At 44.5% G+C, this 22768-nt stretch overlaps 1 long non-coding RNA gene across 3 annotated transcripts in view; it reads right to left on the bottom strand.

The window, feature by feature from the left end:
- Window positions 1-1520: 1520 nt before the first annotated feature.
- Window positions 1521-22768, bottom strand: part of LOC108410073 (uncharacterized) — a 77178-nt gene continuing 55930 nt past the window's right edge. For 2 of the 3 annotated variants that reach the window (XR_012127258.1, XR_001856394.3), the window contains 2 exons: window positions 2990-3084; window positions 1521-1983 (listed from right to left, as the gene is read on the bottom strand). This is a non-coding gene — a long non-coding RNA (uncharacterized lncRNA). Of the gene's footprint in view, window positions 1984-2989; window positions 3085-3523; window positions 3604-22768 lie in introns of those variants that run through there. The other variant, XR_012127257.1, reaches the window with a different exon arrangement.

Here is a 22768-nt window from a genome sequence, read left to right as displayed (position 1 = left end):
CTTCTTTTGGCGCTGAATGGCAGACCAGAGTTGGCTCGGATGGGAGGGAAATGTTTCCAAGTGAAAATGGATTAAGATTCACTACAGCGTTCATCAGCATTAATGGTGATGATGCAAACCAAGCAGAGGTGTTGCAGCGACAGGTTAGAAAAGTCAAAGGGTCCAATCAACTATTGATCATCTCATTGTTGATGCCATGTCATGGACTCTCATATTCTTAAAGGACCTTGGAGACCATCCAAGTCAACATTTATCTAATGTCAAATCCCCAGTGTAGTTCCAAACCTTTGTTTAAGCACATCCAAGGGAGAGAACTTAGTTCTTTCTGAAGTAACCCATCACACAGTCACACGGATCCACTTGCTAGAAAGTTCTTCCTTTTACCTTGAAGCTGCTTTCTTTTACTTTCTACCTATTGGTACTTGTCCTGCGCTCTAAGACTCTTGAAATTAAGTTTGTTTTTCATTCAGCCATTTTGAAAATATTAAAAGAGCCCTTTCAATATTGGATAAAGAAGTTGTCATTCAGTGGGTGAATTTAAAAAGGATGGAAGCAGCAACTAGGGGTTTAGGATGAGGCCAGCACTGTTTCATGGCTTAGGTTTTATAATCCATTATTCTTTCCTAGTAACTTTTCTATTTTTAACTTTGCTATGGCTTCACTGATCATCAAAGAAGGACTGTGCAGGCTTCTACAATGGATCAAAGTCATGGTGATATCCCCTGGTCCTAACTCAGTGCCCTTTACTCTGGCAGTTTACCAGCACAGAGGCCTACCTGCTGAGTTCTCTGGGCTAATCTGATGGGGCAGTCGGGGGTGTGGTAACATAGACTAAGTATGGTCTTTGTAGGCAAATTAATGTGCCCCAAATCAGTATGCTGGTCCAGCCACTTCCATGGATCTTGATTTACTTTCCTGCGAAATCTAGCTTTTAATACCCACCTCGAAGGAACATTTTAAGAATTAGATATGCTCATGTGTATGAAGTATTTAGTATCATGCAAAGCACACAAACATTTCTCAGTAAACGTTCTCTTTCGTAATCTTGTCCCCATTGCTGCTTTTGAAATCATGAATATCCAGACATTAAAAGGAACTGCAATATGGTACCATGGAAAGCCCTATGAAATTGTCTTCAATTCTAAGCCCAGGTTGCTAATTTTAACACTAAGATGCCTTAAGCTAGTGATGATCCTTGAGAAAGTCACTTAACTTCTCTGAACCTTAGATATTGAATATATTGAATCAGATGCTTCCCAGGGTTTGGTGTACCTTTAAAAAGCCTGTACCCAAGATACCATCTTTCTAAATTCCCAACACAGCTGTTCAAAGGACATTAGAATTTCCCATATCTTTCATCTCCAAAGTCAACTCCCCAAGAGGCAAATTTTTTTGCCCAGGTTATCTGTTTATATAAGTACCTTCATACACTACTAGTGGGTCTTGATGCATCTTTTGTGATACATTTTACATCTGAAGAATATCTGTGATATGGAGCCTTCTGAAATTCTCAGAGAGCATCATGGAAATCCAGCAACCTTTAATACTTATACAACCCAATTCATCTATGGGAGGAGGGGTTCAAGCATGCACAGGCCTGATAACAGAGCTCAAGAGCTGAGCAGGATGGGGCTGGACTCTGAGGGCAGCTTAAGGTCATGCTTGGGTACATGACATTACTGACACAGTGGCCCTGCCAACTGTCTCTCTGGGAGGGATTGGCCCTGACCCTAGGCATGCAGATGGTAATTTGACAGCTGGGAATTTGTGACCCAGGCACTGTTGGGGGGATAATCAGCCAGTCCTCTGAGTACCCTAAGACAATTCATCACACTCCTCACTGATAAAACTCCAGCACAATGCAACAGCCTTGATGGTAAGTCTCATAGTTTCGCATGAATGCCAGCCGAGCCCATCGTCCATTTTCTTGAAATCAGCGAACATTTGTTGAGGGTCCTCTGTGCTTCATCTGTTATAGGGGACCTGGAAAATAATTCAGACAGCCTCCAGAGCCTGCCTGTGGTTCTGGCCTGGCTCTCCATAGGGAAATGCCTTTTTAAGAACATGTGACCATCCCAACTGTGCCCATCTTAATGGACTGAATTACTGAACTCCTTTAGAGAGCAGAAATCCAGTTTCCTTGTCTGCATAAGTCTGGTCTTTTTTCAGGTGCCATGTTTTCTCCTAGAATTGGGCAGAGGTACAGTCCTTTTGGACTCCACTAACATGACAGCTTCCCTCTCCCAAAGATCTTGCTAGTGCCGGGTCAGATCTAGCTACGTTTGAGGTCCCTGATCAGGGCAACTCATTCATGGGGAGGATATTGGTTCACCATGCTCAGCCGGGCATTTTCTAAGAAACAATGAGAGTGAAACTAAACCAAATCATTTATCTGCCGGAGCTTAGAATGCATGAAGAGGCTGCAGGAAAAGCAGTGGGGTGGGGGAGGTGGGTAGGACAACAGACGGAAGGCAGCATCATAGTATCCAGACAAGAGGAGTAACATGTGAGAGTCCTGTTGCAGACTGTACAATATCACTGATTTGAGAACATGGTTAAGCAAGCCTGACAAAACAGTTCATCAGATTGGAGGTGAATCCCACATCTATTGGATCTCATTAATTCCCAGACCAGCTCAATGTCAACCCAGTCAGTTCAGCCCATCACGTGGCACTTCCGGCTCTCTGCACTTGCGTCTGCTGTCCATCTATTGGCGGCCTCACTGCATTCCCTGAAATAATTTCATGGTTCCTGTCATGCTGGCTAGTGGCTGGCTGCTGGGAATCCTAAAAGCCCTGTAGGTGGTGAGCGAGACAGCAACTGGCGACTCTCACTGACCAAAGGCCTTTCTATTTTTAATTTTTTGAAAATATTCCATGCCAAAGTTTCCTTTCTCTCCCTCCCACCCTTTGTGATATTTTTAGGCCATGCAGGCTTTTCAGAACAAGCATCCAGCTTGCTGGGCACTGCAAACAGCTTTTCCCCTTACCTGACAGTCACCGTGTACTACAGGCATGTGTCGTGTGGAGAGCTGGTCCTTGGACTCCAGGTTTTGCCCCGCTTTGCTTGTGTTCTGCTGGTAGGCTGTCAAGAAATCAAAGACACATCAGCCTCAAAGGGGAGGCCTTGGCCCCACAGCTGCATGCCAGGGTTATCATGAAGGGCCATCCAGATAGGGGAAAGCTGGAGATCAGGGTTCTGAGCAGGGCAAGGAGATCCAGATGAGAGAAGGGGCACTAGGGATCAGGACTGGGACGATGAAAGTGCCCTGGCACCATGCGGTGGACACCACTGCCTTTGGAGAAGCACAGACGCAAGAATGACCTGCAATGCTGGCAGGGGAGACCAAAGGTCCCCCTGACCCAGGATCCCCCCCTTCTGTCAGGGGTGGCTTCAGCCTTTCTATGGAAAGGCAGAGGAGCAGAGCAAGCTCATGAGCTGCCCTCATTTGTACCACCCTCCCCATGCCCCTGCAGGTCCAGAGAGAGGCCTTGTAGCTGCCTAGCCCTCCCTCAAAAATTACAGGAAAAGAATATATGGTAGAATCAACTAAGGAGGTAGAGCTCAAAGCGTGGTCCCCAGACAGGCAGTGGCAGCATCGCCTGGGAACTTGTCAGAAACACAGATTCTTGAGCCTGTCCCAGACCTACCCTGAGTCAGAAACTCTGGGAGCAGGGCCCAAGTACTCCGCCCTCCTGGGGATTCAAGTTTGACAACCACTGTACTAGGAAAAAACTGGTCTATTCTCTTTTAAATTGGTCCTTTTGAAAGGAAAATCAGATCACTCTCTCTCTCTACTCAAAACCTCTTCAAGTTGTCCCATCTCACATAGGCTAACATACAAATCTGTACCTAGACCAGCAAATCCAGCAACACCCTACCTTGGCTCCCTCTAGAATCTCATCTCATACCAGTTTCCCTACCACTGTTGGGCTCCAGCTGCTCTGACCTCCTTGATGGTCCTGAAACCTACCAAGTTACACCCACCTCAGGACCTTTACACATGCTATTCTTTTAGAATATTCTTCCCCTGTGTCTACAGTTTACCCTTCCTGACTTCACATCACATGTATGCTCAAATATCACCTTACCCAAGAGGTCTTCCCTAAACCTCTCTATCTAAAGTCATCCACACATCCCCACTCCATCCAATCCTACCACCTACTTTTCTACCCTCCTACATTATTTTTTTTCTTAGCATTTATCATTACTTGGCATGTTATATACTCATTTGCTTATTATCTGCCCCCTACATATAGACTATAAGCTCCATGTTCCCTAGGATGTAGAATAGTGCTTGGCACATAGTAGTAACATTTTGTTGAATGAATTATCAGGTAAATGAGCAAAGACAAATTCTCTGTCCTACAGGAGAAGGCAAGTATGGGGTCTTCTCTGTCCTAGAAGTTTGAAACTTTCAGGGCATTTACGAGTTCCCTCGAAAATTCTACACATTCTTCCTTGGCCAAGTGCTGAATTGTTTCTCATGATTTCTGATGACCCCCATCCTTTGGTCCCCATCATGGTCTCTTGTAAAGCCTTAACAATATATGAATGTCTGGCTCTACCCCAGGTGCGCCTGATTTGGGAGATCAGTATGTGGACTCTGCATAGTAGACTCTTGGGGGTGGAGTGGCCTGGTAAGGAGGAAACATGGACTCTGGGGCAGGCTCCACACTTTGAATCTTGACCCCATTGTATCTGTAGGACCCCATGCAGGTGACTGTACCACCCTGACTCAGTCTTCCAATCTGCCAAGTCAAGATAATACTTTTACTCCTATTTCACAGGATTGTTGTGATAATTAATGAATATATATGTGTGTATATATATATATATATATATATAAACTCCTTAGAATAATGCCCAGTATGAAATAACCAAGCAGCATTATTGCCTATAGGTATAAGTCTCGTGCGTGATTCTGGTATTTAACCAATTGTGAAAATTGCTGAGATGGACTGTAGACACCAGTAAATGAAAACAAAAGGCACTCCCCATGAGGACTAGGGCAAGCCAGACATTGGGAAGAAATAAGAAGGCACACGCCTGACTGGTTTCTGAAGGGTGAATAGGACCCAGTGGGACACAGGACAGGCACCATGCTCTCCTACGGGCACTTAGGAAAACTCTACGGCTTCTCCAGAAGAAACTGGCCCCTTCTGAATTACATCCTTGTTGGTGATTTTTACCCAGCTACCCAGTACAAAGGCAGATGAATTGTCTTCTTAAACCAGAGCTGGCGGTAGAAAGATCCATGTGCTGTACTCAGGGCTGCTAAGGCCTAGTGAATACCATGGGGTGCTACCAGGCCCAGCTGTGATGGGGGTGCAGGAGGCAGCAACAGCTCATCCTCCAAGGCTCTGGGATCTCCCACCCTCCTTACAAAACCCTTCCCAACCTGCTCCCTGATGTCAGAAATCTCTTTAGCAGGGGACACACTTTTCTTTCCACAGCAAACGATGCTTGAAATGCAAACACCTCCAGAAGCATCACAGATATCAATCGACAGCACCACATTTGATCAGAAAAGCTTACTCTTTCTGTAGAGGTTTTGACAGAGGAAGGGCACTGTCATGCTGTCTGCCCCCCTGCCTCCCAAAAACCTCTCCTATTTCTCACCCCTATCAAAATCCGGAGAGCTGGGAGACTTAATTCACACACGGAGGTACAATGCAAATGGCACGGTAATGATTTACATTTGTCTAAGTCACTTCTTTACTGGGGCGTGCTTTCATTTAGCTCAAGCAGAACTGGCAGGGCTGGCCCAGTCTTTCATTCTACCTGTGACCCAAATCAAGGCTTTATCTGCCAATGGCCAGTATGAGGTGTGTACACAATTCACTGCTTCCATCAACAATGAGTTATTTTTGCGCCTGCCATGGACCAGGATGTGGTAAGGCCAACATCTTGACAGAAGTTCAGGAACTGACTTCTTTCTGGGTGTATCTCCTTGGAAGGTCACACTTTCATTTTGCTTTACTCAAACTATTTTCCAAGCTCATCTTTTGAAGACTGCCTCCCAAACCCAGACCTAGAATCATGCAGGAAAATCTGTTATATTTTTATTTAAGCTGATGAAAATGTTACCACTTGTCCCTGCTGCTAGCACCTGTCCACCCCTCATCCCTCCTCTTACCTGTCTTTCCCTCCCAGCTCCTTCTCTAAATGCCTGCCTTTCCTGGCCTATTTTTCCAGGGCTGGGGCTGCTCCCTGCCCACTGGCCTGCCTGGCAGCCTCCAGGTTCCTTCTTTATGCCCTTCTGGATCTCCCTAGGCTCTCTGCCCTTCTGCACTCACTGTGCAAGTAGGATTGTAGCCTCTCCTTGGAAAGGGCTGGTCTAAAGGGATGGAGTGAAAGTAATCTCACTGATCACTTTCTTTCTTAGGAGATAGTATGAGATTTCCCCAGAACAATCCTTTTGTGAGGTGAGGCTCTCCACTGAATCCAGCCAGATAACTTTCCCAAGCCTTGCTTTTCTATCTGTCTCTTCCCATTTACCCTAACTGGCTTTTCCTCAAGGCACCGAGAGGACTGGCCAGCCCCAGGCTACGGCTGATCGCCAAGCGGCTTAAGTAAATCCCTGGCATTTTCTGGGACCTGGAAGCAGAGCAACCATGTTGAGCAACCCTCCACAGGGTACTGCTTGTGTTGGTGACGGTGGCCACGGTGTCTTGTGCACTTACAGCAGGATGATCAGAGAGCGGGTACTTCACACAAATGACCGTGTTTAATTTTCTCAGCCTCCCTACAGAATAGATAATATCGTCCTCATTTTACAGGTGAGGAACTGAGGCAAGGGGAAGGGCGGGGGGTTGCCCCAGCTCATACAGTGAGTTGATGCTTTTGGCAGTGACATTATCCTGAATTTTGAGGGATGCTAAAAGGCACACAGTTCAAAATTATCTTTGAATTGTCCTTTCCCCAGAGTGTGTGCACAGGTGCACATGTGCACGTATGTGCACACACGCACACACACACACAGCACACCCCTATTTCACTGCAAGTAATAAGCATAATTAGTAGCACATTAACCCAAAGGACCCATTAGATTCTATAACCAGGGTTATATAACATGGAAGATATAAACCTAAACAGACTCCTAAGGGGATGGTAAGAACCTCTGAGTCTATCCTTGGAAGAAGCTCTGGTATAGCTGAAGCACAGAATCAGGAGTTCAAAACCCTGGGTTGTGGCTCCTGCATGTCTACTTACTAACCCTGTGACTTTGGGAATATTCCTTTGTCTCGCTAAGCCTCAGTTACCTCATCTGTAAAATGGGAATTACGATACCTGCCTTACCTGGCTCATGAGGAGAATCAAATAAGACATTTCTTTATCAATACCCCTGACAAAAGACAAGACAATAAATGATTTTGTGCATTCAAACAATTATGGTTTGGACAGTATGAATTTTACAGTCACTGACTCAAGGATACGGAATTGTAATTTTTAAAATTTTTCTATAAACTGGACTTAAATTCTGTCTGGTGCTCCCACCTGTCTGATGCAGAAAACAGTGTGATCACTAATAGGCTGTCAGACATGTTAGCGATTTCCTTGGTCATCCGGATTGAAACTGAAGCAAACTTAGAATTCCCTGTGTTGTTCCCCCTCCTTCTCCTGGGCTGGCGCTCAGCTTGTGTCTTACCCAAATGCTGTCTGAACATCAGCAGAAAGAGAGGGAAGAGTTCTGTTTTTTTTCCTCTGTCAGTCTCCATCTAAGCCTTTTGGGCTGTGTCTATATGCTCGTTCTTTCCTGTCTGGGTGGTCCATTCTAGGCTGAGATGTCCCCCAGTTTGGTATTCTACCTCCTCCCTCTCTGTCTCTCTCTCTGTCTCATTCAACCTCTCAACCTCTTGAAGTCTCTTGACTTCTTTTAGCCTAGCCACTAAATATGGGTTTATTTCAAGATTCAGTGCTTTTTTCTACAAGGTTTCCCTCTGGCAATTTATCCACCTTCTCGACTCCCCCAATTTTACATCTAAGGTAAAAATACCTGAATCAAATCTCCAGTTTTTTTCCCCCCCAATCCTCATAGAATCATGATGTCAGTGCCTGAAGGAACCGTTTTCCTGGAGGATTTTGCAACGCCAACTGTCTGGTGGACATCCCTCTCCCCCCTGGCTGCTTCTGAACCACTCCCCAGAGAGTCAGCTCCCCTCTATGCTGCCTCATGTTTCTCAAGGGAAGCGTGACTACCTCCCCTGATCAGGGCTAAAGCTTGAAGTCTCTCTGAACTGTTCTTTCTTTCTTTCTCCTTACATCTGACTGGGTCTCAATGCTCAATTCTCACCATTTAAAGCCTCCAGGATTTGTTTTTCCTTTCTACTCATACCGGCACCACCAGAGTTCAGGCGATTATTGCTTCATGCCTCAATTACTAAAATCATATCCTGATTTGCTTCCATTTAAAATGCATCGTACCCAGCAAGTCTCTTAGCTACTTCCTTGTGACCTCCCAATCAAGACTTGTTGAGAAATAAGGGGTTCTTAATGGGTGGCACGGAGTTCACAGATGGGCTCCAGGGGAAACTGAACTCTCTGAAATTATACAAAATATTACTTAAGCCAGACGATTAAAACTTTGATTTAAAATGCAAATGTTTATCAGAGAGGAAGCATGTCAACTTAAACTCATACCTAGAATTCACTGGCTCACATTAGGACCTCTCCTGAGACCAGATTTGAAGGGAGAAAATCCAGACCTGGAGGTCCAGGGACTGAGTCTTGTTTCATCCTCTTGCACTTGAACATTCACCATCGCCCTCGAATTGGTTTCTTGTACTCTTAACTGCTCATTTATTCATTCACTCTCTCGATATGGAACACACAGTATATGCCAGAATTTTTGATATATCATTCATTTCATCTTCATCACAAGCCTCTATTAAAGATTTCATTCCACCCATTTTATAAATGAGAACATTGAGGCTTAGAGAGGTTAAATCCCTGGCCAGAGGTCACACAGCCAGACCCAGTCTAACTCCAGTGCTCCAATTCCTTGCAAAATATCTTTTTTCTACCCAGCCTGCTGTGTACCAGGCACTGTGTATCCCACCCTAAAAGTATACAAATGAATAATAGGTCAAAGTAAAATAATGTATATTAAAGCACCTGGCATTGGGCCTGACCCAAAGTAGGGATTCAAAACTGTTGGGTAAAAGAATCATGGAAAACAACTGTACTGAGCGGTCAGCTTAGGGAACTGGCAGGGTGAGAACAGAGGGCCATCCAAAGTGGAAAGGGGGCACCAAGCAGGAGGGTCCAACTGCTGGGGGCAATCTAATTTAACTCATCTGGCAGTAGGGGGAGGGCAGGCAAGTAACCACCTGGGAACACTGTGTGATCCACCGAAGGGTGAGCAACTGGGAGCCAAAGGCTTGGCCTCCATCAGCCTCTCTTCCCTTCGACAAATAGCTATTAAACAAATCTCGTCCAATCTGAAATTTTACAGATGAAACTGAAGCCAATAAAAGAGAAGAAATAAACAAGATAAGCTGTAACTCCGGCGGGAAAATCCCCGGGGCAAAATACCTTTGAAACCGAAATCAGTCAAAGGAAGAAATAAAGTGGGAGAAATCCGTTTATTGCTTACAAGCAGCCGTCCACTTCTGCTCCCCCGTGTCTCTTGCAACCCAGCTGCAGAAGAAGGGACCTCACCCATCCTCTCCAGTCCAGATATGCCCTAGCTGGTTCTTGTAATTACCTATTGATATGGAGATGGTTACTTCTCTCCACCCCTTGGAAACACCTATTGATATGGAGATACACAAAAGCCAGGTGAGAGATTCTGGAAATATTGCAATTTTACCCACATAAACTGTTGAACATGGGCAGTTAAGCATGAGAAGTAAAACTACAGGCTAATTTGCCCCTTTCTCTCTTCTATTCTTTATGTATGTAATTATCTACAGTGAGGAAGAAGGACTTTTGTCCACAGGAAAGGACAACATTATTTAAAGAAACAGAAGTAGAGGCAAGGTCCCAGTGTCACTAGTACAGAATCTGCTGCTCTCTATTCTTTTATTGCAGAAGGCCCACACCGTGTTGCATAACATGCCCTTGACTGAGTGTAGCTGTAATTTATTGTTAGGGAAAGTTTATTGCCCGGATAAGCTCACTGCCATTCCAGGAGCCCTGAAATTTGACTACATTGTAAGGCAAAAATCAGGCATAAGGTTTTAGCCAAACTAGACGGCTAAGAAAACTAGCCTGACAGGGTCCTTAATGCTGGCTCTAAGCATTTAGCACAATTCTTTCTCTGCCAAGGAGGCTGATGGGTTTCATTCCTCCTCATTTGATCATTTCAGGGTCAACCTGTGTTCTCATCCTTCTGTCCTCTTCTAACCAGAGGCCTGGAACTGCTATGAGCTCTTGGAGCCTTAGCAGGGGAAATCCCTTCCTCAGACATATATGGAAGCTTCCAGCATGCCATCTTTTTCCATCTTTACCTGCAAACAGCTCTTCCTGCTCTCTCAGTGGACAATTTCCACTGTTAATCTGATCCATCAAGGAGTGCCCTTAGGGAGCCCTCACTCTGGCATCTCATTGGTGATTTTCAGCTCACCTCAGAAGCCAGCACAAAACTACCCTTCTCTCCTTTCTTCTTTGTTTTCAGCTCCAAGAGACCCGGTTTTCCCCACACCTCACCCCCAACAGAGGCATGAAGGAGTCTGTGAAAAGCTCAGCAAGTGGACACAGCAATGAGCAGAATAACAACAGTAGCCACCAAGTTGCAAGGTCCATGGTATTTCTTAAACATGTCTCCTGAGCTGATGTGAGAGGCCAGTTTTCATGCAGAAGAAGCTACATACATTGTTTATTCTTATCAATGATAAAAGCAAGAAGACATTTTATTCCAACTTTTGTAGATTTTTTTTCCTCACATAGAAACCGGCCTTCATTTTCTTCCTGGATTCTTCATTTCTGCACCTGCAGGGTGAGCTGAGGAACAATCATTTCAGGGCTTCACTGTTTTCCTTTCCCCCAAACTGCCAGATGAGGCCGGGAAACCGAGCACCCCCTGCATTTCCATCTGCCTGTTCTGTGGGGCCTGCGGTGAGCTTTTCCTTCCCAGCCTAGCTTGCAGCCTACCTGCTACTCTCGCCTGGCCTACCCACAGGTTGAAACTCTCCTTCCAGGCTAGGAAGACTGGAGCTGGAGAAATTAACAGGAAGAAACAGATGCTTTAACCATGGGGGTGTTTATAAATAAAGTTCAGAGGACAAATAGCTTGCTGGAGGCCAGAGAGCTCATTTTTTTTTAACACAAGTGGCTATGGCGACATCAGCGTGTTCTCAGAAGCAAGCCTGGTGAGCATGGTCAGTGATGGCAATTAGGAAACATAAAGGATACTGGCACACACACATACTTGATAAGTAAGCAAAGGAAACTTATTTCGGACATTTCAAAGGTCTCTATGCCTAACCAGACACGGGCTCCTCTGGGTCACACCCTTGTACATCAAATATATGACAGAGGGCGATGCAGGCAGCCATAGGCATTGCCTCCGGAATCCCCAGGTGAAGACAAGCCCATGATGGCACCTGGAGGACAGGAAGTTCCATAGCCATCATGTAGATACTATTTACCAACTTTCGGAGAAGGTAAAAGGCATAGAAAGATTTGCATAAGTCAGTGTCATTTTGGAGCAGAGGTTTTAACTGGGGCTCCATGGAGGGACTGGAGGGTAGAATTCAGAGGTCTGTGAACTGAGATAGAAAAACGTTGGCATTTTTATACTCACTAACCTCTAGTTAAAATTTAGTATTTTCTTTGTTTATGAATGTAGGAAACAGACTATGGTTTGATTAGTAGTAGCTGTGTCTTTGTCACCAGTAAATGCCACTGATTGTCTGTATCATTATGGTTGCCCAGAATATCTCAATATACCATGTATGTCCATCTCTGCTTCAAAATTTTGGTAGTTACTAGACCTGTCACTAGAAACTGCTGTAGCATGTCTATAAAATACATAAATAACTACATCACAAATGTGTTTATTAATATTTTGATAACTATATTGGCTCTTTTTTTAATCTTATGTAATTGACACATTTTTAAAAGCACTCTTTTGAGAAGGAAATTGGCTTCACATGACTGCCAAGGGGGTGGTCCATGGCACAAAAAGTATGAGGCACCTCTGTCTTCAAGCATCTTCTGACAAGAGCCTGTATGACTAGGATGGCTTATTTTATATAAGTCACAACCTCACAAGCAATATCATCAATCCTATTTTATGAATGAGGAAACCAAGGCCTAAAGCAAAATCTGTCCAATTTCAAAGGCTGTGGTCTTTCTCTACATCACACTCATACACATACACACACACAAATATACATATCTTTTTATGACTCCCAAACATCCAGTCAAAAATTCAATTAGCACAGACACTACTGGCCATCAAACTAAATTAACTAGTGATCTGTCTCTACAATGCCACAAGAACTGGTTGAAACAATGAAAAAAATCAATCCAGCAGATGTGTTGTCTAATTGCACTCATAATTTGATGGTCCTCTCCCCCTTTCCTAAAATGGCTGAGTAGGCTAAGTTTCCTGTCATGGGACACAAGTTAACTGAGCCCATCCTTAGGTAGGATGAGGGCACTTAGTTCTCCTCACCCTGCCAGGGCTCTGGCATCCAGGTCTAGGCCTCTACCCCCCAACCCCCCCCACACACATTTCCACCCTTGACATCTACCCTGATCTGTGCCAACTAATAGCTTTAGGACTAAATCATTCATGAAGAGAAAAGGAGGGGTGAGGAGGGCAGGGCAGGGCTCTAACAGCATTGCACTCTGGTGTTAGGGAGAAAAAAAACAGAGGGGGTCTCTACCCCCAAAGAATTAACATTAAACATTTGAGGACCCATAAGAAACAAATGATTCTTCAAATAGTGGATTAATTCATGACAACACCAGTGAGTGGCATGAAGGAGGAAGTCAGGGCATTATATAACAGAGGGTCCCCCACCTAGATAAGATGGTGATAAGAAAAGACTGCTCTGAGGAAACGGTGTTCGAGAACTCATCTTTTATAGTATTTATGGTTTTAATATCCGGCTGGCATGTAACCACCCTTTCATTACAATATGAAATACAAGTCAGGTTTCACCTCTGCTGTCTCCGTTAGAGTAGAAGGGTGGTTTTCCCACCCTTTCTAGTTAAGATTTCTGCTGCGGGGAAGCAGGAACCGGTAGCAAAGGGGTCTGTCATACATGGTGAGTGCACAGCCCCGAACAGCTTGGGCTGCCCCTGGCCTGTGTCACCGCGGCTAAGCTGAGAGAGGTTAAGTAGTGCAGCCTGCCCGAAGGGGCCCCGCTCAGCCCAGCCGCTGCTGGCTGTGGGCACTGAGGAGCCCCAGCTGCGCCTCGTTTGGCATTCGGCAGCCTCCCACAGATGCAATCCATCAGCTTTTACAGTCCGGTGTCCTATTTGTGCATGCTGCACAGCATAAATCCAGTGTCTTTTCAACTAGAAGCCTAGCAGTCGCAGTTATGATGAGGGATGGTCTGGTGTGAGGCAGAGCCCAGCTCTGACCAGTCAGGAAAGGAAAACCTCCTTTTCCCAGGAGACAAAAGATTCACTCAGTGAAGTTTTAGAATTCCTACTTGAGAACAAAATTACAGTGCATTCAGGAAGTACTCCTTCTGATAAATTATTCCATCCTATTCTTTTTAATCCCTTTTTTCTCCCTCCTGCCATCTTTTGACATCACTGAAAATGGGTGCTAAGCAACATGGAAAAGGGAAGAAGAAAGAGGAACAAAGACATTATTGTTAACCAAAATCAAAAATAATAAATTGTGTCTTGTACGGTATTTGTAACAAATAAGTACAAAAATTCGTTATGCGTAGAATGAAATCTTGAATTCACCTTAACATATCTTCCCAAGGCATCTGTTCTGTTGATGGACATACATAATCACAGGACTTTGGGAAAAAATAATTTACTACCCACTTAAGAAATGTCCTTATTCTGAGAACTTCAACTTCTAACATTTAATTATTTATTGTCTTGCTAACTACGTTCCAGGGGTCATCTTTGTTCTCTAGAGCAAGCCTTCTTAACGGTCATTTACAAAGCAGATTTGCTACCCAGCTCATGACTGTAGTAACAAGAAAGTTACACCCACAATTCCCTTGTGACACTTAGAAATTTACCCCCACTCTTGCACAGCACAAAGAAAATAGGATTCTTTGTTTACATTAGTGGATTTTTATTTCTAGCTATTAAAGTGGAGAAATAAAATCACTATCAATCATTTATCTTTTCTATAGCTCTCTCAATCAGAACAACGTGAAAGTCTTCTAAGGGTAAAAAAGGATTCTACCTCTTCTAAAAATCTCAAATTTACTTAACATATCATTGGGGTTTGCATTTACCACTTATAAGAAATCATTAGATTGTACTTAATCTGACTTAATAATTATTCTGATTCTTAATGGTGAATTCTTTCAAAAACTGGTCTGAACCCTGTCACTAAAGAAATTTACCAAAGTCCACATTTTCCCATATTTTTCTGGTTTATTCCTTCTTCTCAACTTGTTTTGCTTGGGCTTTCAGGTGAAATATTGAAATACGCTGCTCTAATGGCATAGCATATTATTCACAAACTAATTCTGCAGACACTAGTCTTAACATGATTTGTTCATATGCCAATAAATAGGGATCCCAAAGTCAAGTAAGATCAGACACTGCAAACTGTATGTTCCAGGAAAGTTACAAATTCCCTTGGCAAATGCTCTGAAGTTGCCTTTATCAAGAAACCTGTGCAACTTGGATTCTGCATTTCCAAAGCTTACTTGACCATAGACCCTCCTCTTCTCCACTGCATCCATCCTTAGAGATCACAGAACACATAGAGGCCTCAGAGCATGGCTGGGTACTCTCACAGCACATGATGGTTATGTCTACATGCACGTGTGGTTTTGGTTTTACACACTATAGCTTGATTTGTCCAAGCTATATGTAGTCATGAGTTGCTAACTGGTTGATTGCAAAGGAACTGGGTATTTGACTTAGCTCAAGAACTGCTTCCTTGCTTCCTTAAAAAAAATCAAGATACACTGACTATCTCAAAGTTGAAAGTTGGAAACAAAGTTGGAAGTCCAATCAAGGTCATTTCTCTGGGACTTTTCCATTCTTTGATTTCAAAAAGTTTGCTTTATTCCAATTTTGGTGTCCAACAGTTAGTTTCAAGACAGCATCTCAAGGCTGAGAAATGAGAAACCCAGAGTGCTCAAGCTTGAAGAACTTTAGAAAACTCTAAACCAACCCCTTCAATTTGCAGATGAAAGAACTCAGGCTCAAGATCCCATAACCATGAGTAGCAGGCTGACCAAGAGGTCATGCCTCTTCTCCACACAGAAGAGACCCTCAGGCCCCATATCATGTTTTCCCTCTTTGTTTGCCAACAAGCCAGTTTTACCTGTGCTGATCTCAGTACTGTTGGAAGACCCATGCTCACAAGGGGCACAACTATTCCGGCACACATGTTCTATAGGTCATCAGAGGTACTTCGGATAGGGCAAACTTTCTTAGGGAAATTTAACATCACAGTGTGAAGTCTTAGAATCTCACACATGGACTTATTTCTTCATGAGGGTCTTATAATTAGTTCTAATAAAGGAAAACATTAATGTTTTCCAATTAGCCCCCAGTTTTCAACCCATGGTAGAGACATGATTGTTCTTTGCTGGGACATTAAAATTATTAAACACTGATAAAAGACAACATTCGTTGCCTGCATCTTGTGGCAGCTGCAGAATTGCTTTCTATAGAAAGGACAGAGATACACTGTTTTTGCTTAGATTATGCATTTATTGGAGGGGGGGGTGCTGTGGTGGGCGGAGGAGGAGCAGCTAATGGAAATTACGAGGAAGCTCCAGAGCCTTGGGTGTCTGCCTCTCATCCCCTTCTTTATCCCACTGTTGACCTAACCAACTTGCCTGGCCTGCTGGTGCTCATGGAAGCCAAATGCTACACCTGTAGCTAATTCTCAGGCAACACAAGGAAGACTCTGCTCTGCCACATTAGAAGCAATTGGCTGTTTGCAGGAAGCACGATGATCTGTAGTCACATCTCATTAGGGGCGCCTGGGCCCCGTGGTGCACAAGTGAAGCAAACGCTGCCAATGTAATTTGTTTTATATGCCTAATTCTCCTCCTTATAATTAACAGCTGAAATGCGAAAACGAATCGAGAGTGCTTTGCCGGTGTCTGGGATCCATAGTGCACTTTCAGGGAGCTGGGGATCTGACAGTGGCACTCACCCATACCTCGTTTTTTCCCATAACAAACAACAGTATGAGCTGTGGGGTGGGGGATGTCCATAGGTCACCCTAGAGGGCTGATCCCTGGTGTACAATGTGGGTGGGGAGGGAGGAGAGGACAGACTAACAAGAGTCAGCCTTAACCCCAGCCCAGGCATGGGTTTGACGGCTGTCATCTTGTCTAGGGGGAAGTGGCCCTGTGAAGATGACTCATCAGTGGCTCAGAGCCACCAGCCCAGGACCTTGCTGTATATTACCCTAAGCAGACTTCACAGTGATTTCTCCACTGCCCTCCCCCATGACAGCTAGAAACAGACATTGAGGGATAGAAAAGAAATGTGGCATGATGGGTTTTCTGCCACCAGCTACCCAAGCAGACAGACTGTGGCACCAGGAGAGAAGGTCATTCACAAAATCTCTGTGAGGTGAATGGGGCCGTGCAGAAAGTTTCTGGTTTGGCCATCAAATCTGGAGCCTGCACATCTAAGACAAGCCAGATGAGATTGAGTCTACATCATGGGTATACCAGGCAGCTCTCCTGGTTGCAAACACCAGAAACTGACTGTAAATAACTGAAGCTGGAGGAATTTGTTGGCAGGATATTGGTTCACTTGCAACTTGAGAGAAAAGCAAGATGAGATGAGCAAACGAAGCTGGTGACCAGCGGTGCAGGTCAGGGCGGGCTGCTGAGTGCACCCCAACGCTGCTGCCTCTGAACACTGCCATCGCCACTGGAGGCCACCACTGAACGATGGGCGCCACCCACCTCATCTCCCACCTGCATCCAGAACCTAGAAGGGGGCTTAGATGCGGAGTAGCCAAAATATAACAAATGTCTCCCACACCCTGGTCAGCATACTTGGAAGTATGTTGGTCATTCCTTCAGTCAATGGGTTTATTATGTGTGGATAAAATGAAAGTTCCTGTGGCCAGGATTCTCACCTGGCCCTGGTCAGCTAGCTCACTACACACGTGTGGGCAATATGTTGCTATTGACTCTATATAAAGAGCTCCACCCAGGGCTCTGGGCAACATGGTGGCACAGCTGCAAGGCTGCAGGAGAGCAGAGCAGAGGCTGGAGTGGTGGCAGCGCCAAGGACAGAGGCCCAGAGGATGGCTGTGCAGGCAGAGAGGCCCAGAGGCAGAGACGGGCTTGCTGCATGCAGACTCCCTCTGAGTGGACAGGATTCTAGTGATTGACCTGCCACCATGGGAACAAAGTTGGGTATAACCCTTTCATCCCAAGAACATTCTACTGTCATTTCTTTGGTCACACTGAATCCATAGTGAACTTGCCTGGGGCAGAAACCCATTCGCAAGACATTATGTTAAACCTCAGCAGCAATGAATATATGGCAGAGGGCATATAATAGCAGAGTAGACTGGTTTTAATCTCCTTCGTATTCCCGCCCCTATTGCCCCTGATTAGCTCATGGCTAATGTCTTTTTGTCACCCTCCTCTCCTCTTTTTCTACTTTTTCATAAAAGTTAATAATCATTTATGGAACAATTGTGCAATTTGTTAGATGATTTGCATTCATTACTCCATTTAATCTCCATAGAAACCCATGAATCAGGTATGATGATTCCCGTTTTCAGTAAAGGAAATTAAGGTTTTAAGAGTTAAGCAACTTGCCCCAAGTCACCCAGCTAATCATGGCAGAAGTGGGATGTCTCGCCTGAGGGTTTCAGCCCCGGGCAGGTTTACAGCCGATCCTGTGACGCTGAGAAATGACAATGGAGCGTTCTTGGTGTAAAAGGGTTTATACTTGGCTTTATTCTCACAGTGGCAGATCAAGCACTAAAATCACATCTGCATCCAGCAGTATGCAGGTCTGTAATTCACCTCTGTCTCTGCTTCCTATTGTGACTCAGTCAGTTATAGCTCATTGCCAACAGGTGTGGAAGCAGCGGCCTAGTAGTAAGCCAATTACATCATCAAGTAGTTCAGGGTCAAGTGAGGATGCTGGCCAGAGGAACTTCCATTTTCCCCACGTGGGATTTGAACCCAAGTTTGGCTGACTCTGAAGCCTGAGATTTCAGTGGGATAAGAGAGCCCCTTTCAACATCAAGAAATCCAGAGACACCAGCAAGCTAATAGTACTTATATTGTGTATTGATTACAAAATACATAATGACAAAAGCAGGGCTCATTCAGTATAAATTAAGATATATTTTATGAATCCCAATAGTATCTACACACAATGTTTTATTAATTACAGCAAGAGCATCATGGATTTGAAAAACACCTGTGCAGGACATGTGACTTACCTAGTCTTTCACAAGGCCCCCACACATGTCCCTTACAATAACTATGTCCCCTCAGCCCACCAGCTAGGGGCAGGCACATGACCTGAGTTTGGCCAGCCAGTTCAGAACTCTGATATGGACTCGAAGTCATGAATGACTGCACTACAACCTGTAACTCTGCGACTCCCATGGAATACGGATAATTAACGTGCAAGGAGGGTAGCAGAGAAGGAAGGGAGGGAAGGAAGAAAGGAGGCAGGAAGGGAGGGGCAGGTTTAGTTAGGAGGAATCAGCAGGAGAATCTGAACCACTGACAGAATGGAAGGCATTAAACATGGAACCTACCATTGTCAGCCACCCATCCAGTCAAGGAGGAGAGCAGGCCTCAGAGTTCCAGCCAGCCCAAGCCCCTGCATGCCGCCTGGGAGACATCATTTTCCCGACTGTTCTCTGGGCCCCTCCTGTTCTATAAAATCTTCATAGACCCTTTTACAGAGAAAGAATTTGTGCTCAGATTCCATTGTCCCCTCTTGTGTCACAGTATACATGAGTGTGTTAAAGGGCCTTGCAAATTTGAGGTAAAGAAACCCATTTACCTCTTGTTGAACCAAACTTCCTTCCCAAACTTCCTTGATCCTGGAAACCTGTTTGGCAGACTCTCCGTGATCATCTCAGAGAGCACTGAGTTTGCAAGACAACAGCTATGGAGACACTGCCACACAGCACTGCCATCCTAGGGCAGTGGGGACCCTGCCTCATTGGAACCAGGTCCTGGAAGATCTCTCTCCTTACCCTCAGCTTTCTGACCTGCACGCTGATGAGGATGCCACACACATGCATCCTGGCATGGCCAGTGGAAGGATTTTTAAGGCTGTTATGTCATCTCTTCTTGATTGCTTTCCTTGACTCTTTCCTATCTCACGCCCTCCATAATCCCACCTAACCCCAGCTGACTGTCACACACTCAATGTCAAAGCGAAGAGCACACATTTTGAACCTGTCTGCCTAAGTTTGAATTCTTACTCTGCCACTTACTGACTGTGTGATATTTGGCAAATAATAACCTCTCTGTGCCTCTCAGTTTCCCCATGTGAAATCTGGGACCAATGTTACCTACCTCGTAGGATTGTTGTGAGGATTAAATGACTTAATACACATAAGCACTTAAGCTAGTGGCTGGCAGAAAGTAAGCACTGTCAGAGTACTGGCACTCTTGGCCCCCACAGTGCCCAGTAGTTGCCTTTTTTTGTGTGTGGACTCCCCCATTAGACTGTATGCAATCTAAGAGCAAAGGTTGTGCCTTTTAGCAATATGTTTCCTGGGACTAGCACAGTGCCTGACACTTGTTGGCTACACCATATAAGTTGGTGAATAAATAAATGATCTTTTGTGATTTTGAGAGAAACCAAGTGGAGACCAAAACTGGTTTTCTAGAAACTTACAACAAATCAGGAGAAACCAGGTGATCATTTTAAAAAAGAACAGCTCAGGTGTGAAGCTAAAGCTGAGAGTTATCTGGTTCTGCATCCCATCAGAGAGCCAGTTTCATCTTTCCAAGTCCATAATTACAAAACAAATGGTAATGCTTGTTTAATTTGAGCATCTTCCTCTAATGAAGAATTGATTTTCTATCCCTTAGCAAAAATTTTCAGTGGCCTTACAAAGGGAAAAATGAACTCTTACATTTGCATGTCAAATGTTTTGATTTTTCAATTATAAAATCTGTCTTTCTAAGACATTTTAGAAATGGCAGCCAAATGAAAGCCTGGCTGTGGGCTCTGAAATGCCCTCAGCAGCTCAGCTCTCTCATGTTCCATTCTGGGGCAAGCATTTCATGATTGGGTGGGAGTTCCAGGATGCCCACTCTTTTGTCTTCTTCGTTTGTGGGGAAGAGAGCTGTTTTGATTCCTGAGCCTGGGTTTTCTTAACAAACTAATTGTCAGAAATGCACATGCCCTTCCACTCTCTTGCTCCAGCCACAAGGAGAGAGGTATCATTTAATGGTTCTTACTTATAAAGGGAATAAAAATAAAAAGCAGAGGAAGGCATAGGAATGACTGGAAAGATCTCCAAAAGTCATAGCCCCCATTATATCTAATTCTAGCCACAGTTACAGCTGCAGACCCAAGAGTTTGTTCTGAACAATTTCAGCAAGATTCTTTCAAGTTAATCATAGACCACAAGGCTTGACAACAGCCATCTCCAATCAGCAATCCATTTTTATAGCTCTCGGCTTGGCTGTTTTGCCCTGCAGTGACAGACTTATCTCACTCTGTCCTTGTTCAAAACTCAGGACAGTGCAAATGGACAAAGAGGCAGAGAGAATTAGCAAATATCAAAGAACAAAAAGCCAAAGTCTGTGTTTCTTCAGCTGGAGTTTTCAATTCACCTGGGAAGCATTTTGTAGTTTGTGGTGTGTCTCAGGTTTGAAACCACTGCAGCCACAATGCTGTCTAAAACAAAAATCTCTCTTCTATGTATGTGCTTGCGTGTTTTTTGTTTGTTTTGGTTTGGTTTTGATTTTGTGACATCTAAAGGAGGGTGTTTCATGGCTTAATTCAGCACCCCCAGAAAGACTGGCTCTGTTCTTAGCCTTGAAATGGGCTTGACTGTTATCTCTAAGTCACCCTAGTAATCTACCCTGCTGTTTTCCCAACTCGAGAAACAGAATGTACTCCGTCAGTCCCACAGATAAGGCACAAGGACTGTTTAAAGAGTTAGCCAGTCTGTCACCTCCCAGGGGCTTTGCACAAGGTAGAGAGCGTTAATATTCTAATAGCTGCAGCCCTCTAGCCTGTGCGCATTTCTAGTTGCTTCATTATCTATACAGAGCTTTTCCTTTAATCTTCCCCATGAGCGTGTGCGCAGGTTCAAATGGTGATAATTACCATAAAACAATTGTGTTGTCCTTCTCCCAATAAAAACCGCTCTGTTAATCAGCCAACTCGCAGCCCCCTTGTCTGAGGACCCTCATGCCAAACTGGCAGGGTAGAACACAGCTGCAGATAAATTAGCCCACGTGTGATTGCATGGGAAAACACATTGATTTAGGATTTTTTTCCTCTCCTGTTCAACCTGACAACTTGTCTAAATAGGCTTCTGCCAAGACCTGACAGCTCGTGGACAAGCTGTGTACAACAGGCCATTAAAACGAAATGCTCTGAATATGGAGAGTACAAAATACAGACAAAGGGATAAGATGGAAAGATAAAAGGATGAACAAAGGAAGTGTGGGAGGTTATGGGGTGGGGCCTGAAGTGACCCTTTAACTGTAGCTTTCAGACTTTGGCACAGGCCAGATTCTCTGAAGGAGACCCTGAGATGGAGTTTAGGATGAAGGCTATTTATGAGGGAGAAGAAAGGGAGGGGAAGGAAGGAGGATTGGGCAGAGGGAAAAGCTGGGCTGCAATGCAGGCTGGACAAAGTCTCAGCCAACGCTCTCTCCCCTGGGGAGCTCAGGAGTGGTCCTGTGTTTGGCTGAAATGCTCCGAATTTTATTCCACCATTTTGCTCAGTCATTGCAAAGGCAAGGGTGTACCCTTGGGCTGAGGTGGCTCCCTGCAGCTGGCGCAAATCCTGACCAAGCTGACCGCTGGAGTACAAAAGGCTTTCCTCAGACTGGGGCCTGGGCCATGCATCTCTGTGTCTACCACAGAGATATTCACAATTACCTACCTGACTGTAGCCCAACTCTCCACATCTCTAGTGCCATTTCCCAGCCCAGATCATGTTGTAAATCTCCATTGATCACATCATGATAGCAATGCCTTCTATTAAGCACTAACCAGCCCTATGCGATGAGCTACACCTCCTTTATTTGATTAATGATCATAACAACCCTAAGAGGCAGATATTCTTAAAATCCCCATTTTGTGGATGAAGAAACTGAGGGCAAGAAGGATGATGTATCAAAGGTCACATAACTGGTGAATGGTAGAGTTGATATCTGAACTCAGGGGCTATCTGATTCCAAAGTCTGCTTGCTTAACTCTGACACTCCAGGTTTCCCCACTATATGAAAGTAGAGGTTCCTATGAAATCTTTCATGAGCTGAAATGGTATAAAAGGAAGAAGCAAGTACTATTAATTTATACAGAAAATTTTTTGAGCATTCCCAGAGCCAAAAACTAACCTTTCCGATACCTTATGACACATCTTGCTAATAGATGTGCCAAAAAAATGGAGATAAAACACAGATGCTCATAGACACAGTTCAAAGCTGTGGCAGCCTAATGCTGAGAG

Source organism: Manis javanica, chromosome X (assembly GCF_040802235.1).
Source record: "Manis javanica isolate MJ-LG chromosome X, MJ_LKY, whole genome shotgun sequence".
Lineage (NCBI taxonomy): Eukaryota > Metazoa > Chordata > Mammalia > Pholidota > Manidae > Manis > Manis javanica.
The sequence above is the reverse complement of the archived record's forward strand: the minus strand, read 5'-3'. Positions and strand labels throughout refer to the sequence as shown.